This window comes from Mchenga conophoros, linkage group LG4, assembly GCF_057382185.1.
Source record: "Mchenga conophoros isolate Kocher_MC1m ecotype Shallow Benthic linkage group LG4, M_conophoros_male_GT1.1, whole genome shotgun sequence".
NCBI classification, from domain to species: Eukaryota; Metazoa; Chordata; class Actinopteri; order Cichliformes; family Cichlidae; genus Mchenga; species Mchenga conophoros.
The window spans coordinates 1,214,646-1,231,282 of record NC_140529.1 but is presented as its reverse complement, the minus strand read 5'-3'; the positions used below and the strand labels follow the sequence as shown (position 1 = coordinate 1,231,282).

General features: G+C 42.7%; 2 pseudogenes; one reads left to right on the top strand and one right to left on the bottom strand.

The window, feature by feature from the left end:
• LOC146575223 (protein cramped-like) overlaps positions 1 to 9,039 on the top strand; it is a 36,196-nt pseudogene extending 27,157 nt beyond the window's left edge.
• Positions 8,988 to 13,248, bottom strand: LOC146575222 (peroxisomal reductase activating PPAR-gamma-like; annotated as a pseudogene).
• Positions 13,249 to 16,637: the final 3,389 nt, after the last annotated feature.

Genomic DNA, 16,637 nt, shown 5'->3' with positions numbered 1-16,637 from the left:
AGGTCCCCCCGTGTGGTTCTGGGATCTTTGCTCACCGTTCTCATGATCATTTTGACCCCACGGGATGAGATCTTGCGTGGAGCCCCAGATCGAGGGAGATTATCAGTGGTCTTGTATGTCTTCCATTTTCTGATGATTGCTCCCACAGTTGATTTTTTCACACCAAGCTGCTTGCCTATTGTAGATTCACTCTTCCCAGTCTGGTGCAGGTCTACAATACTTTTCCTGGTGTCCTTCGAAAGCTCTTTGGTCTTGGCCATAGCGGAGTTTGGAGTCTGACTGTTTGAGGCTGTGGACAGGTGTCTTTTATACAGATGAGTTCAAACAGGTGCCATTCATACAGGTAACGAGTGGGGGGACAGAAAAGCGTCTTACAGAAGACGTTACAGGTCTGTGAGAGCCAGAGATTTTCCTTGTTTGAGGTGACCAAATACTTATTTTCCACCCTGATTTACAAATAAATTCTTTACAAATCCTACCATGTGAATTCATGGATTTTTTTTTTTTCCACATTCTGTCTCTCACAGTTGAAGTGTACCTCTGGTGCAAATTACTGACCTCTGTCATCATTTTAAGTGGGGGAACTTGCACAATCGGTGGCTGACTAAATACTTTTTTGCCCCACTGTACCAGCTTGTGTCGAATATAAACTGGTCCTTAACTTTGAAAACTCAGCTTAAGAGTCTCATGGAGAGAGAGGCTCTAGAAGGCAACCAGACCAGCACAGCCTCTCCCAGCATAACTCAGAAGGAAGAACTTTTTCTTTTTCCAGCTGAGAGCTGCACATTGACTACACTGCCTGGGGTGGCACGTGTGGTTCACTCCAAAGCGTCCTGCACTGTCCATTGGATCGAGAGTGGCAAGAGCCGACCTAATGCCAAGGAGTTGCCAGCTGCCCAGATCCTGGGCATCCATGCAGCTCCACAACCTCGAACTGGCAGCAAATCTGGGCGGGGAAGCGCTGCTGTTGCTGGTGCTTCACTGACTATAACGGGTGATGCTCGTCGAACTGAAACCCCCAACCCTGATCCATCAGCAGACAGTTCTGCAAAGGTAGAGGAGAAGAGACTTCAGTCCCCTTGTGTCCCAGTTTCCTCTCAGCTGACTGTCAGAGAAGAGGGAGATGGGATGGGATCTTCTGATCCAGGAAAGGCCTGCACTGGCGTTGAGGTCAGTGGTGGTTTAGCCATGACCAGAAGCACGGACAGGTCATGTAGTGGTGCCGATGGCTCCGCTGAGCAGTACAAAGAGGAGCAGAGCACCAGCGCGTCTTCCTCGGAGGCAAATCAGCCTCCTTCAGTCAAACCTCCAGTGACTGGCTCAGACGAAGCCGTGTCGCAAGCTTCCCCACCAGCGACCAAAGAACGGGTCGTTGAGCAGATCAGAGAGGAAGGCTGGAGCGCCCGTGACGCAGAGAACGTCACCCTGGCCGAGCTGTACCTGACGTTTGGGAAGCCAGGCAAGCTGCAGCTGGAGTACGAGTGGCAGCCGGTCACAGCTCCACCCAGCAACTCAGAAGAGGGACAAGCCTCAGTGCAGCCAAAGCCCGACAGGACAAATCGAGTTTTGCGCTGCTTACTCAAGCTGGTTTCCACTGAAGTCAACCCCAAACCTCTGGTAAGTTTTCCCTTTTCTGTCTTCCAAGATTGTGGCCTGGTGTGTTGTTTAAATTACAAGTTGAAAAGATGAAAAATGTGTAATTATCAGTGGCATTAAGGCTTAAAATTAAACATTTTTAAGATGCAGCAGTGTGAAGAGTTTATATTCCGTACAAAGCCAGCTGATGAAAAACATGTTACTGGTTATGTACTATGAACACCACAGGTTTTTTTTTTTGTTTGGTTTTTTTTTGTCTTTTTCAATGAAAGTGCTATTTCGAGATAGGAGCATATCATGTGTCTTTTCCTTCAGGCTCCAGAGCTGTGCTCCACAGCCACATCACCCCTCAAGACCTATCAGGAGGAGCAAAACCAGGTCCTCACACCTCCGGCGAAGGGTCCTGTTGCAGGCGCCCGTAGCCCCAGCTGTGGGCGGCCGCAGGCGTCTTTGCGCATGCCCAAGTTACAGCTGCCAAGTGCTGGAGGTATTTATGTCTCTCTCCTGCTGGCTTTTGTGATAAAGTCTTTTCTGTACTTACAGTGCTGTAGTTATTAAACAGCGAGAAGTAATTATGCAGCACCGATGCTTCCTCTTTAGAAGTTGTCTTCAAATAGCTGCCTTTCCTGATGTGGCACCACATCTGTTTCAATCCTGTTCAGGTGGGCGCAACCTTACCCGCTCTCTGCTGGGTTCTACTGCAGTTGGCGAATCAGAAAGCAGCGTGTTCGCAGTACCCACCACGCTGCCACCCAACAGCTCACGGCACAACCGAATGTTCTCCCCTAACAAAGAGGCAGAGCTAGCCTTCAGACAGCAGCTCGACTCGATCAGTGTAAGCCAGAATAATGCATCATTTTTTGTTTATGCCAACTGTACAGAGACATAATTCATGTATTAACGAGCATTAATATGTGCTTTTTTCTTTTCTTTTTCTCACAGATGCAGTCAGATCTTTTCCTTTCTAGACAGAGAAAACCTCGGAACAGACAACTTCGCAAACCACTTGTAGTTCAGGTGAGAGCAAGATCATTATCCATTCATCAGTTCTGGGCTTGGTTGGGTGGAAGGCGGGTTTTCCTAAGTGTGTTTTTGTTTGGCCACTTCTTTCTCGTTCACAGCGAACACTGCTGCCCAGAACTACAGGAGACACTCCTCAACACGTCTGCTCCTTCTCCATCCTCTCCAACTCCTCTGCCACAGGTACTCCTCAGATGGCAGGACAGAACGATAGAATATGTCGTCAGCTGAGGCTGGAAATGTTTAGGGCGTAGTTTTACAGTATGCATTAATGAAATCACAGCTAAAAACGATTTCTCTTTCTCAGCAAGACCCTCTGGTAATTGTCTGCTCTCTCACTTCCTGTTTCTTCCTTCAGGAACTGGATCTTTCCGGCCGATCCATCCCCGACTAGCTCCTTCCTCTCGCTCTGTCCAAACTAAAACAACCCCAGCAACATCCAGCTCTGCGGGGGCCAGCCAGCTCTCTAGTATGGACTTCTTCTGTTATCTACTACATTTTTCTGTTTTATTGAAATATTGATAAACTCTACACCAAATATACTGCAAAAAAATTACATATTGTTGTTTTTATGGGGTCAACAACTTTGCTTTTATAAGCACCCAGTTTCACACCTTGGCTCAGGCGATTAGAGGATCATCAGGGGTCCTTTTGTCCCTCTGTGGGGGGATACTCCCACTAGGTTTAAATCTGGGACTCCCCACCATTTGACCTTAGAACTGAAGAAGCTTCTCGGATGAGAGGTGAAACGTCTTCAAGTAACTTAAAGAAGTCCAGATGCTTTTCTTTGTAAGCTCCTTTGACTACGATGACCTGGATGACTGAGAACCTTCACAGACATATTTTATAAAATTGCTTAAAAACATATTTAAGGTCCAAGTTGTATTTGTGTAAGATTCCTGTGTCAAAATCTAGAACTCTGAGAAGGTCAGTGACAGACAGTATTTCTGTGCAGACGACAGAAGCAAAAACATTTTTCCAGAAGACCTTGGACCATCCTTTTTTTTTTTTTTTCTTCCTGCTCTGCTCTTCACATGCTGTTGCTGTTGATGCTTATCAGGAGTGATATGACAAATCTCTCGTTTGCCTGAACTGTTAATACTTTCAGGTGCCATTGACCTGGCAGCTAAGTCTGCAGGCATCATCCCAGGCAGTCCCTGTCGGGAGGTGGATTCTTCCACTGTGGATAACAGCGCTCTTCTCGCCACCACTCCCATTGCTGATGCTGAGCCAGACTCTCAACTCCACCAGCAAAATGTTCCAGAGGTCAGAGACAGACACACACACACACACACACACACACACACACACACACACACACACACACACACACACACACACACACACACACGGACTAGAACCCTCCTTCATTTGATGTCTCCTCCTTGCCTGTGGCATTAGAATAAATGCTATTGCCCATTACCATCTTGGAGTGTTACATTTAAAACGGTCAGTTTTTGATTTATCTTACTTTAATGAAAGTTATTGCTCACTCTAATGATTTTCTGTTTATCTGTGCGGTGTAGGCCAGGTTTTGCATAATGTTTTTCTTTTTACTGTGCATCTGTCGTACAAGACTTCACAAATGATTTAGTAATTTTTATAGATTTTCTTTGTAGACATTATTCTTGCATACAGTTGTCATATTCATGATCACCTGTTTATTTGTCTGTTACGGTTTAAAAACAAGCTGCTCCAAACAGTTTGCCCTGATGGGATAAATAAAGCTGTTTGTATCGCCATCAGAGCGTTTCCTTGCTCACAGTGGACCTTTGTGAGGGAACACTTGGCTTAGTTAAAGGCAGTGAGTCTGCGTAACCTCATTTGTTTTCCAGTCGTAGCTGATCACCATTTGGTAAAGAAAATTGTCAGCTATGCTTGAATAAATGGTTTAAAAAAATGTGATGTGCTAAGTTAAATCGCTCTTTCCATAGAATGGCGTACCACCTCCGTCTCCTGGAGTCACCGGCGGGGGAGACTCACTCCTCTCTCCCCCGAGCGTTGCCTCGCTCCTTGATATCTCACTCCCAGGCCCTCCTGAAGAGGCTCTAACCCCCGGAGAACCTCAAACGCAGATCAGCGACTCCATCATCGAGCTTGCCATCAACTCCACACATTACGGTGCGTGCACGTGCAGACGTCTTACCCGAGCCATATTGACAAGAAACTGCTAAATAAAGCTTGATGATGTTTGTTTAGTGAAATGGAAAGTGAGAGTAGGTTAGAAAGGTTTTGTAATTACCACTGAGGTCAGCTTTGTGGCTCCACAGCATTAATTCCTCTGCAGGTTGTGGAAAAGAGTGCACGTTGACATCCAAGCAGCTAAACATCTGAGCCTGCTGAGTTTAATCGCTGATATCTCATTTCTGTTTGCCTGCTGCACTGCAGGTGAGGAGGCTGCTCTCTCTCCAGCCAAGCTGGGCAACAGCGACGGCTCCAAACTGCTGGCCTCGTCTCCCTCGCTCAGCCCATCCAGAGGCTGGATCCCTTCACCCAGCCACGACCCTCAGTGGTACCCCAGCGACTCGTCTGACTCCACACTGGGATGCCTCCTTTGTAAGAGTTTTTTTGCTTCCTTTCTCAAGAGTGTGCCAGAAGTTACATTTTAGGCCAAGAAGAACAGAATATTAAGTGGATGTATTTTTATCATTACTTCCCACTAAAAATGCTGCATACAGCAGCACGTGCAGTCAACATTTACAAAGATTTGTTTGTAAAATCCCCAATATTACTAACACAGCTGTATGATGAAAGGCCATTTACTCAGTCTTTTGCTCTTATTTTCCTTGCAGCCAGCATGGTCTCTCCTGATAAGGGCAGACGGACCACCCTAACCCCCACTGGCCCCTCCAGTGGCACAGCTCTACTCGGTCCTAGCCTCCTGGACTGCAATTCTCATGATTCTCATGATTCAATCCCGTGGCCTTCCTGATGTGGCAGAGGTAAGTAAATGCTTGTTGATTAAATGAAAGAAAGTTGTGACTGAGAAGCAACACTTGCCACAAACACAACACAGTCTGAATCTCAGCAACCAACATGTTATATGTTATTAATTAGTCTCTAAAATGTAAATGTAAAAACATCACTTCCCATTTTAAAAATAACCTGCATTTATATCCACTCTGAAAATGTGGTTCTTATCCCTTTTTGGATCTGTCCTGCTGTGCAAGTGGACTCTGACCCAGAGCCGGTTGTGTTAGGGACCACATGGTACCTTTTGGATAGATCAGCTTCTGGGCTGATCCACCAAATTTTAGGTGATTTTTAATGAAAAACTTGTTGAGTCACACCCTGAGATTCAGACACCATACCTTTTGAAATGCTGACAGCATTTAATATCTGAATCTCAGTCTGTGAACACGTTTCCATTTTTAGTGCTCTCTCTCGCTCTCTTGCGTGCTTTGATAGCGACTTTATGAAGAAATGAATCGGGAGTGTCAGTTAGCTGGTTCAGGTGTGGCAGGAGGGGATGAGGCAGAGAGAAGCTCTAAGTTTGTTAAAGATAACCTGCCAGTGAGCAGGTTTAGTTCAGATTGTGTTAAGTGATTCATCTCAGGGTTAACAAACGCAGACTTGTTAGCTTAAACCTGTTTCCTGGGATGGGGCCCAAACCTGCCTGGGAGGTGAATAGAGCCCGGTGACTGTTGCCTCCTGTGTTTGGACTAACACATCTGCTTTTTCAGTAAATAATTTAATTTCATTGACAGATATTGATGTGATGAACTTTTCCCCCCCTGCACTCTTGACCTAAAGTATGAAACTGTTCGAGGGATGTCTGGAAAAATCTTGTTTTTTGGGGGTTTTTTCTCCTTCTTGGATTTGCCCTTGTTGTCAGTCTGAAAGCTCTTTGGTGTTGCTTGCAGATGGATTCTCAGCTTGCTTGTATGATGAGTGAGAGCAGCATAGACTACATCGCTCGCTTCAATGATCTGGCTCAGGAGCTCGCCGTAACTGAGCCCTCCATTCCACCTCCCTGAGGAAGACTCCACCAAGCCATGGTCATCTGTACCTCTAATCTACAGCCAGTTCCAGGCATTTCCACAGTTCCAGGAGAGAGAGACACAAACTTCTGGGCCCACACTTGGAAGCAGTGACTACTGCTAGAAATTCAAAACCGATTTGCAGCCAGCAGCTGCAAATTACCCCAACTTTTACCACGTCTGGTTCTCACACCTGTCGATAAGCAGGCCATTCCTAAAAAGAGACCAAGGCAGAACTTTGCTCACCTAGAGCATCATGTTGTTGGTGACAAGAGGTACTGTAAGTGAGGAGAGGAGAGGTTTCCTCTCTGTCTTCTCCCTGTTTGGAGAAAGAAGACTGGGGAGAAAGGCCAACCCCATCCCCCCTCAAAGCCATCCATGGCCTGTTTGTAAAAGTGCAATAATAGGTGGTCAACCGTGACCATTGTTCAAAAGCGAGTTGCGTTGGTTTCACTGAACTGTTCTCTAAGGAACAATTCCCTTTAAATACAAACACTTTAGATAAAACAAATGAGTTTACAAAGATACAACCTCATGTACAGGAAAATACTATGCCATATCCGAACAAAATATCTGATCTTTCATGTCTCTTCCTGCTCTCGGTGTGTGAGTGCATGAATGTATCTGTGTGTGCGTGTGTATTAAAGGCTGTAAGGCTGACCGCTCAAAATGTGCAGTTCAGATCATCAGCTGGTGGCAAACAGCCACTGGACTGTGATTTTTATTAAAAGTAATGTCGGTGAGAAAGAGATACTTGGCATAGTTCAGTAGCAAAAGTGGAACAAAACAAAGTGATGTGTAGAAGTTCATTTTTCCTGTTGGCCTCCTTTTTTCTTTTCTTTTTGTTCCTCATCTCTTATGAGTTCAGGTGTTACAGATTGTGTTGTAGTCACACGTGTTTGGAATCGGGTTCTTCATTTCTCAAACCCACATTTAAAAAAAAACAAACAAACAAAACAAAACAAAAAAAACAAACAAATACAAATAAAAAATGGCAGCTTGTTGGTTGACTCCACTTGGGTAGCTCCACAGATGCTGAAAATGTTATTGGAATTATTTTATTGTTGCATTCATTTCTCATTAGTTTTGTGTGCAGAGATGCAAGTTCAAATATTGGATTTTGTTGCATAAACAGGAATACCTTTTTAGATATTTAAGCCCTCTTCACACGTGTGGTATTTGGAGACTGAATCAGAATGTTTTAAAGAGTCTGTGCTGACAGTGCTTATAGCCACAAACAGCATAATGTGCGTAATGTACTGTTCTTCATGGTTGTTGCGTCTGAATGAAAGCCTTGAGGAACGTTCACATTAAAACGTTTCCTTTGACTCGGCGCTTTCCCAGCTCCTCATTCGCAAGCTGCAATAGGGAGAATTTCCCTCCTGTATTGTAGATGTGAGCGTGAATTGCACAGGAAGGTTTTAATGAAGGGAGATGAACAACTCAAAAAGATGCGCGTGAGCGGCAGCACTCTGATGCGTGCCTGTCTGTTAACATACATTCAGGCTTGCGCTGTTTTAAAAGGTGACCTATCCAGACCTGAAGCTTCCAGATCAACAGCAAGGAGGGCGTGTCTTTGTTTACTTTTGCTGTCGTTTTCAGTAACGCTGACACAACAGGTGGGCGCTCTCTTGCCGACGCCATCGATTACAAGGAAATCTAACAATGTTGCTCATTTACTTTCCTTAGTTCTGTTGCTTTCTTGCCGTCCTAATTAGTTCAAACAAATGAGCTGGCTGCAGCCACACATTCATTTTGTTTGACAAACTAGAATTATGAATGTCCTGGCTACTATTGAGTTCCCAGTAGAAATACACTCCATAAGAGCGAGCGGTTAATTTAATGAAACACTAAAGCCATAGTTGACTCCATTTATTTTAATTTTTGTTTTTTATTATATGCCCCCAAATTACTTTCCTCTGACTAGTGGATGCTAACAAAACACTATGACTAAAGAGTGGCTCTTGCATGTTACAGAAGCAGACATCGTTTCTCTGAATTTTTCATGCAGTACAGACTCATTGCCTTCACATTTAATTTGATCAACCAGCATCATCTCTATGCAGCTGTGTGAACCCGTTTGGTGTAAACTGTTAGACCTCTTTGTCATTCCACAAACGAGATTGTAAGACGATCTAACAAATGTAAGCGCTCCTGTGGTGTTAGTTTGTGAACATTTGGAAACGCTTGATCTTGTCACACTAGATGATTCTTAATAAGGAATCCTATTGAAGGATGTATTTGTACAAATGGAAATTCCAGTATTCACTGCGCTTTTGTAACATAATGTAAATCATTATTTGGACTATTTATTGTTAATATTTCTGAGACAAGTGTTTTTTCTGTTTTAATTTAAGGTGACATCCAAGAAAGGAGGAAAAAAAAATACTGTTTTCAGTTTGTAAAAGGTGTTTTATTCTGTGCATAAAGATAGTTATAAAAACCTGCCTGTTTTCTTGTATTCACTGTGTTTGGGGGATACACAGCAGTTCATATGCAAGCTTGTACAAAGTTCGGTCTTTGGCCTTGGGCTTGTTTCTGACAGGTTTGTCAGCTTCTCCAGAGATGGATGAGTGGTTTATCCGCACAGACTCCACACTGAATTCCTCGCTGCTCCCAATAAAAGTACAATCATGCTCCAATCCAGACGACACTTTAAAGTGACAAAGAATATTAGCCGGAAACAAAAACTCGACTGCACGTACGTGTGCTGAAGTGACTCATTTTCAGTGATGTGCTCTGCATACTGCATGGAAAATATGACCCAGAAACAGGTCGGGTGCTGCACCATTTTTCAATGAGAAATTGTTGGCAAACGTTGACTTTGTAACCACAGTAGATATTTTAAAGGAGAGTAAGTGACACAGTTGTGGGTAGACATTCTGCCAAAACATCAGACATGATTCCTTTACCACAGTTTGGTTTATTTAAGCTGTTCTGTTTGCATCAGGAGTCCCAAATTATGGAGTTCAAATTAAACCATCTCTTCTCACCAGCCTGCAAAATGTGATACTGCAGGCTTTTGCCAACAATTTTTGTTGTTTTTGGGTGGGAAGGGTAAAAGTTTCTCAGACATGACAGACAATATCAACATGTAAATTAGACATTAAACAATGAATAGTACAAAAACCCACTCCAGCTCTGTCCCAGATGTTATAAAACAGATCTCCTCATTTCCTCCAAAGTCTTGCTTATTTCAGGTCCTAGACCTCACCAGCTCGAACATCACTTATCCTTAGGTTTTTGCTCCTTTCGAGCGCGCGAGGACATGAGCTTGAAGAAAAGTGCAGGCCAGAGTGTGCGGAGGTATACTGCAGCAGTGGGCAGAGGGCCGGCCAAAACCACGTCTTTACTTTGCTGACGAACAGCCTTTAGGACTTCCCACGCCACGTCCCTGGGGTCCCAGCCCGTAGCTGTAGTTCTGTCCAACACTGAGCGGTAGTTGCAAAGACAAGAGACATGTTGCATCATTGATACAAGAGAGTACAGATTACTTCAATTAATTCAAATTACTTTTATTTATATAGTACCAAATCACAACAGCAGTTGCCTCGAGGTGCTTTTTAATGTAAGGTAAGAAAGACCCTACAATAACTTATAAATTACTCTGGTTATGTTGCTTCTTACTTTTATTATTTAGTTATAAAAATCCATTTGGCTTGTAGTCTTTTCCTTATGTAGTCAAAAAAAAAAATCAGTAAGAAAACACAAAATCCCAGCTGGCATCAAAGATCCACACACATTCCAACACCACCTTAATAACTCTGAGATTTATCACCTGTTACCAGCTGACTCTTAAAAATGCTGCTTTTGCTACTGTTACTCTTTTGTTCCATCCTCTCACTGCCTCACCTCCATACTTGGATCCATCTCCTGTGACAGCATTGATCGACAGGTTGGTTCAGATGTACCCGGGGCTGATCACAGTCACTGGGATCCCGTAGCGCTCCATCTCTGCCCGCAAGCAGTCGAAGTAGGCCTGGGTGGCGTGCTTGGACGCAGCATCTGACCAGCATGAGACAAATCAGAGGCTTGCTTTAGTTACCCTCCTCCTGCTGGCAAACTCATGTTGTGTTTGTTTGCATTAATCAAAGACGACTTACAGGCTGACCGGTAAGGAATGGCTATCTTCCCCTGGACGCTGCTAATCACTACAATATGGCCGCTGTGCCGGCGAACCATGGAAGGCAGGAGAGCTGTGGAGAGAGGAAAGAAATGAAAGAGAGAGGGCTGACTCATATTCATGATAATCTTCACCCAAATCTCTACATAAATGACTTATTAACTTCACATTTAGCTCGGCTCTTTCAACCACAAGCCAAAATAAATGAAAACATCCCGTACGCTGAAACCAACAAGATTAAACAAACCTTGTGTAAGAGCAACGGGCCCGAAGTAATTTGTCTCCATAACATCCCGCTGAACTGAAATGTGAGTCTCTAGTATATTGCCACGGTAACTGATTCCAGCATTATTAATGAGGATGTCCACTTGTCCGTAACATTTCAGGATCTCTTCTGCAGCTCTCTCCACCGTGTCTGTTTTAGCCAGGTCGAAGACAACAGTACAGGGAGTGTGAATCTGGTGGATAACCAAAGCGAAACAAAACGACTCTTTACAAATGGATCCTTAGAGGCTAAGCTATAGTTCAGACAGACCAGACTTTATTGTGTTACTCCTTTGTGTGTATATACATACCAGTTTCTGTGTGTTTGCTGAACTCGCTGTTAGTTCTTGGACCACCTGCTGCAGGCGAGCTGCGTCACGTCCACACAAGCCGTGCACCTGCAGCGTGGAAGACCCGCGCAGACTCTACAATGCAGAATTCTCGTTGTAGATTAGTGAGCATAAAACAGGGGTGGGTGCAGAGAGCCACACCACTAAGCTGAACTCAAATCTGCTCAGTATCTCTTTAATTCTTACCAGGAGCACTTTATAAAACTGAAATAAGCATAGAAGAAAACTGCTAACATTTTTATCATGATATAATAAACATTCCCCAAAACAATTGTGCACAAAATGTCCATATTTTTGCAAAATTTAAAAGACTTAACTTTATTTTAAAATAAGTGCTATTGCTATTTTTAATTATTTTTTCTTGCTCAGCTACAGGAATCTAGTCCGTCTTGAGTTTCTACAAGTGCATCCAGTGAATCAACAGTGCAACAAACTGAAGTTAACGGTTTTAGTTACAACACCAACAGCATGGTTCACTGACTTGCACAACACCTTCTGCTGTACGATTCAGCGGGAAAAAAAAGCAATTTTACTTCTGGCTTCATTTCAGTCACTTTATCTTGCATCTGCTTTAAAAGTCCCACATTTTTCCCTGTCAGATTTTGACAGGTGTAAGTTGTTTACAAACAAACAAACCTTGGTAGTCCCTTTTACTGAGCCTGTGGCTGCTAAACTCTTTTCGTTGTCCCATGTAAAAAATTCATTAACAGGGCTGGGTCATCACAACTGTCATCCACAGCCACCAAGCACTCTTTGATAAACTCCTCAGAGGATGGCTTGTTTGAAATCACAAAGCTGGTCTTGCCTGCTCCATCCCTGGATGTGTGAGGCTTAGTGAAAAGTCCTGTTGCTTTTCGCAGATTTGCTAGCAACAGTCCAGCTCTTTTCTCTCTCTGTTTAGTCTCACAAAGGGGATTCAATCTGTAATCCATAAACAGAGCACTCTGCTCTCCACAAACTAAACACATGGCTTTACCTCTGACTTCAGTAATTAAATATTGAGAAGTCTACGTCCTGTTAAAAACTCTACACTCCGTATCAATCTTTCCTGTTTTTAAAGGTCAGCTGACATCTTTCGGGGCTAGAAACTCTCAGAAACAAAAGATCAGGCACACTTACAGAGGAGATGCATTCGCTCACAAACATGTGTTTGTAAAGTAAAAAAATAGCATTCATGTTCAAAATAGAAGTGACAAATTTGTAATGTGGTTTCCTACAAAAATCAGGAATCCACTCTCTGACCAGGAATTTATCAAAGAGTGTTTGGTGTCTGAAATGGGACAAAATGATTCATGTATACGTATATATGTTTAAATCCTAATTTCCCATTGATCGCACGCAGACTGGTCCGAGACAACCAACGGGCAGTACAATGTCCAAATCTGATAAAGAACTACAACTACATGTTGGCATCTGCACAACAACACTGAAGAATGAGATTGCACATTATCTAAATAAAAGCCTACTAGCACTAAAGCAGTATGGTTTAGAGAGTTTGCACATGTAAGCTGAAATGAATGAATGGAGGCTGACCTTTCCCGAGTCCAGAGCTGGCCCCAGTTATGACCACTACAGCACCTTGGACTGAAGCCCCTTTTCTGAGACGTACAAGTATCCGGTACAACAATACGACTCCCAAACCGGTTAAAACCACCGGTAGCATTCCTCCTCCCATCACACGCTCCATTACTTGGCAATCACCAGCTACCTGCAGGTAAAAAATAATCAGTAAATACCTTATAAGAAATTATTTACTGTACCTTTAAAGTCCATCTGAATGCAACTACCAACATGACAATAATAAACACACATACAGCCAAAAAAGCGGGGGAATTAAATGGTAATTCATTGTAATAAGAACAGTAGGAGTTATGGATCTTCCTTTATCTTCTTAACCACTTAAGCCCCACCTGCTAGCAACAACCAATAACTTGATATCACCAGACTTCGGACAATCTTATTAAGCAAATGTTAACTAAATACATGCATCACTTAGCACATTAATATTCGCATGGTTAAAAAGTACAGTTCAGTATGCCAGGTGAACACCTTGCACATGCACACACTGGGTTTAGCACTAGCTTGTTCTGCGCAGGCAGTGTCAAAATAACGGCTACTGAGGCTAAAGCTAACAACAGCTAGCATCTCTAGCAAATACTAACAAGTGTTGGTTTGTAGTTCTGTTTTTTACAGGTCTCACCTGAGCCGAGCTGCTGAGCAGAGCAGCAGTAATGTGTCAATGTGTCTCCTCTTCTTTTAGCTGATCTTCTTCCTTCTGTTTTGTCTTTATTGACGGTTAGAAAAACAGCTTTTGGTCGCTTTAGCGCCACCGTCTGATCTGGAGTATGCACTTAACAAAATGCGCTCTTTCAAATGATTAACAAATAAGGAAATAAGCTATTATTTCTCGTAAAGCTCATAATTTGATAATTTGCTATATTAATGCTTTACATTTATATTTAGAGGTCTTTTTAAACCACTAGTGCCTATTTAATCAGCTGCTATCTTCTTCATTGCTACATGATCCATTAGAAGTGTGCTCTACATCTCATTTCAGTTTTTCTTTTTAATTATTTAAAAATTCTTAGTTTACTTTATTTTTTATTATTTATTACAAATTGTAGGGTATTTGTCAGGTTCATATTCTTCAGAAGTCCATCCATCCATCCATTCACTTCCGCTTATCCTTTTCAGGGTCGCGGGGGGTGCTGGAGCCTATCCCAGCTGTCATAGGGCGAGAGGCGGGGTACACCCTGGACAGGTCGCCAGTCTGTCGCAAGGCTAACACACAAGGACAAACAACCATTCGCACTCACATACATTTGCACATTCACACCTAGTGACAATTTGGGTTATCCAATTAACCTATCCCCACAAGCTTCATGTCTTTGGACGGTGGGAGGAAGCCGGAGTACCCGGAGGGAACCCACGCAGACACGGGGAGAACATGCAAACTCCACACAGAAAGACCCCGGCCTGATGTTGGAATTGAACTCAGGACATTCTTGCTGTGCGGCAACAGTGCTAACCACCGTGCCACCGTGCTGCCCTTCAGAAGTTCAGAATGGAAATTGCATCACAAACACAGGAAGTTGACTCAGAGTCATGCAGACATCCTGAGTGTGAATAAATACAGCTGAGGTCAGAAGTTTACAGGGACTCACTATGGACTTTAATTTCATGATCTCTTTGAATTGTCCTGGGTGAAATGATTGTACAGCACACATTTTTAATTTCTTTAAAATGAACAAAAATTAGGTAAACAAGTTTGAACTGGTTTTGAACTTTCTCTAATCCAAGGTTACACGAGGTCAAACGTATGTACCTCTAAGGCTGTTGCAAGTTAAAATTTGTGCTTTATAAATATAATTATAAACGATTTTAATGTAACGTTTTTTTCAAGGGATGATTATACAGCGTACATCTTTAATGACTTTTAAAAAAAGACTTCTTTATTTTGGATTTTCTCTAATCCACACAGGGTCAAAAGTATATATAGGCCCAAATATATACATACACCCCCAGTAATATTTGGTTAAATGTCCTTTAGTAAGTTGTACTTCAACCAGATGCTTTTTGTAGCTATTGATGCTACCACCCTGGTTAACACTGTTACTAAGTTTTAAAGACTCAACATTACTGCCCTGAACTTACCTCTTGTCATTGTGGCCAAACAGGTCAATCTTTGCTTCGTCTGACCATAACACTCCGATTTATAAATCAAATCAAGGTACGGTTTATCATCTCATGTGACTTCTGATGTAGATGTGAGTTCCGGCCACATTTGAGACCTATCCAACACATTTCCCAAGGATACCAAGAATACACCGTTGTGTGGATTGTGATCTGGACTTTCAGAATCAGAATAGTTTATTGATCCCTTGGGGCAATTGTGTAGAAAGCATTATTTTTGCAAGAATTAGTTTCCAACCTGTGTGGTGTTGTAAACAGGGACTATAACTGTTTTGTTTTTTTAAAATCATGTCTAATAGGATTCTTTTTTTGTTATAGTTGTTGATGCATCTTTAATTAAATCTTTCCCTGCAGGTCTTCTATGGGTGGAGCCTCTAACCTGTTTGTGAGTCAGTTTTCAGTCCAAGCAAACAGTGTTTTATGTGCTGTCGTCTAAAATATTATAAAATTGCCTAAAATAGAAGTGTTTAAAACAGATCCTGTGCAGCTGCAAAGCAAAAATAAAAAACTCCCTCCAGGCAGAAGCGGCCATTTTCGTATGTGGGGAAAACCCCCACAAAAACAGAGGGGACAGGCTGGCACCAGAACACCATGGATGTGCCCCGAGATGAGTGTGAAAATGTGATTATCAACAAGCCCACCTGGGCTTCAGGTAGGCCGCACGCTTGTCCAGAGTTCACTTTGTCTTCAAGCTTTTTAATTTAAAACATAAAGTGAGGCCTACCCCAAGCTAAAAGAAGGCAGATTATGTTCTCAGATAAAGCAAGCAATGAGGGCGAAGCAGAGAAAGTACCTGCACAATACATTCACATAAATCAAAATGGAATTTCTTTGAGGACACAAACATCTGGGGAGTAAACAGCTGTTTCAATACCTAATCACAGATTGTGCTCTCTGTTGTACATGTTTTTAGTAAGGCATAATTAACTAAAAGGCTAGAGAGATGAAAGGATGCCAAGCTGATACCAGGCCTCAGTCACATGAGTGGAGATGTGGACATGCAATAAAGATCTGGCACTTCATATATTAAACTGATGAGAGGCTGTGTTCACCCCAGAAAGCTTCCAGAAATTTGGGCAAATGTCTGCTGTGAAGTTTTTAGTCAAACGAAATTGCAGGTCAGTTTAAAGCGCAAAATTGTGCAAGTAGTCCAAACTAAACCGTTCTTGAGATGCAGAAATGTTGTCACACACACAAAAATTAGACGATTGTGCCTCCAAACAAATTGCACTTACAAATGCTTGTGACATAAATGATGAAAACGGTAGGTGCAAAGTTGAGATTGAACAGTGTTACAGTTAAAATGATAAGCCAATGGCAATAGTTCTATTAAAATAATTAACGGCTCCACCCCGAGATTTGACCTGAAACGTGCTATTCGCCAAGGATGTCCTATTTCACCATATTTATTTTTACTTTGTACACAAATTCTTGCAACTAATAGTTCAAACAGTGTTGTACAAGGACTCACCATAGCTGATAAGGAGCTCGTCATCAGCCAGTTAGCCAATGACACCACACTCTTCTTGAAGAATGCAAACCAAATCCCTGCAGCCCTTACTGTGATTAGTGATTTCTCTGAGGCCTCTGGTTTATGCCTAAATCTAAAAA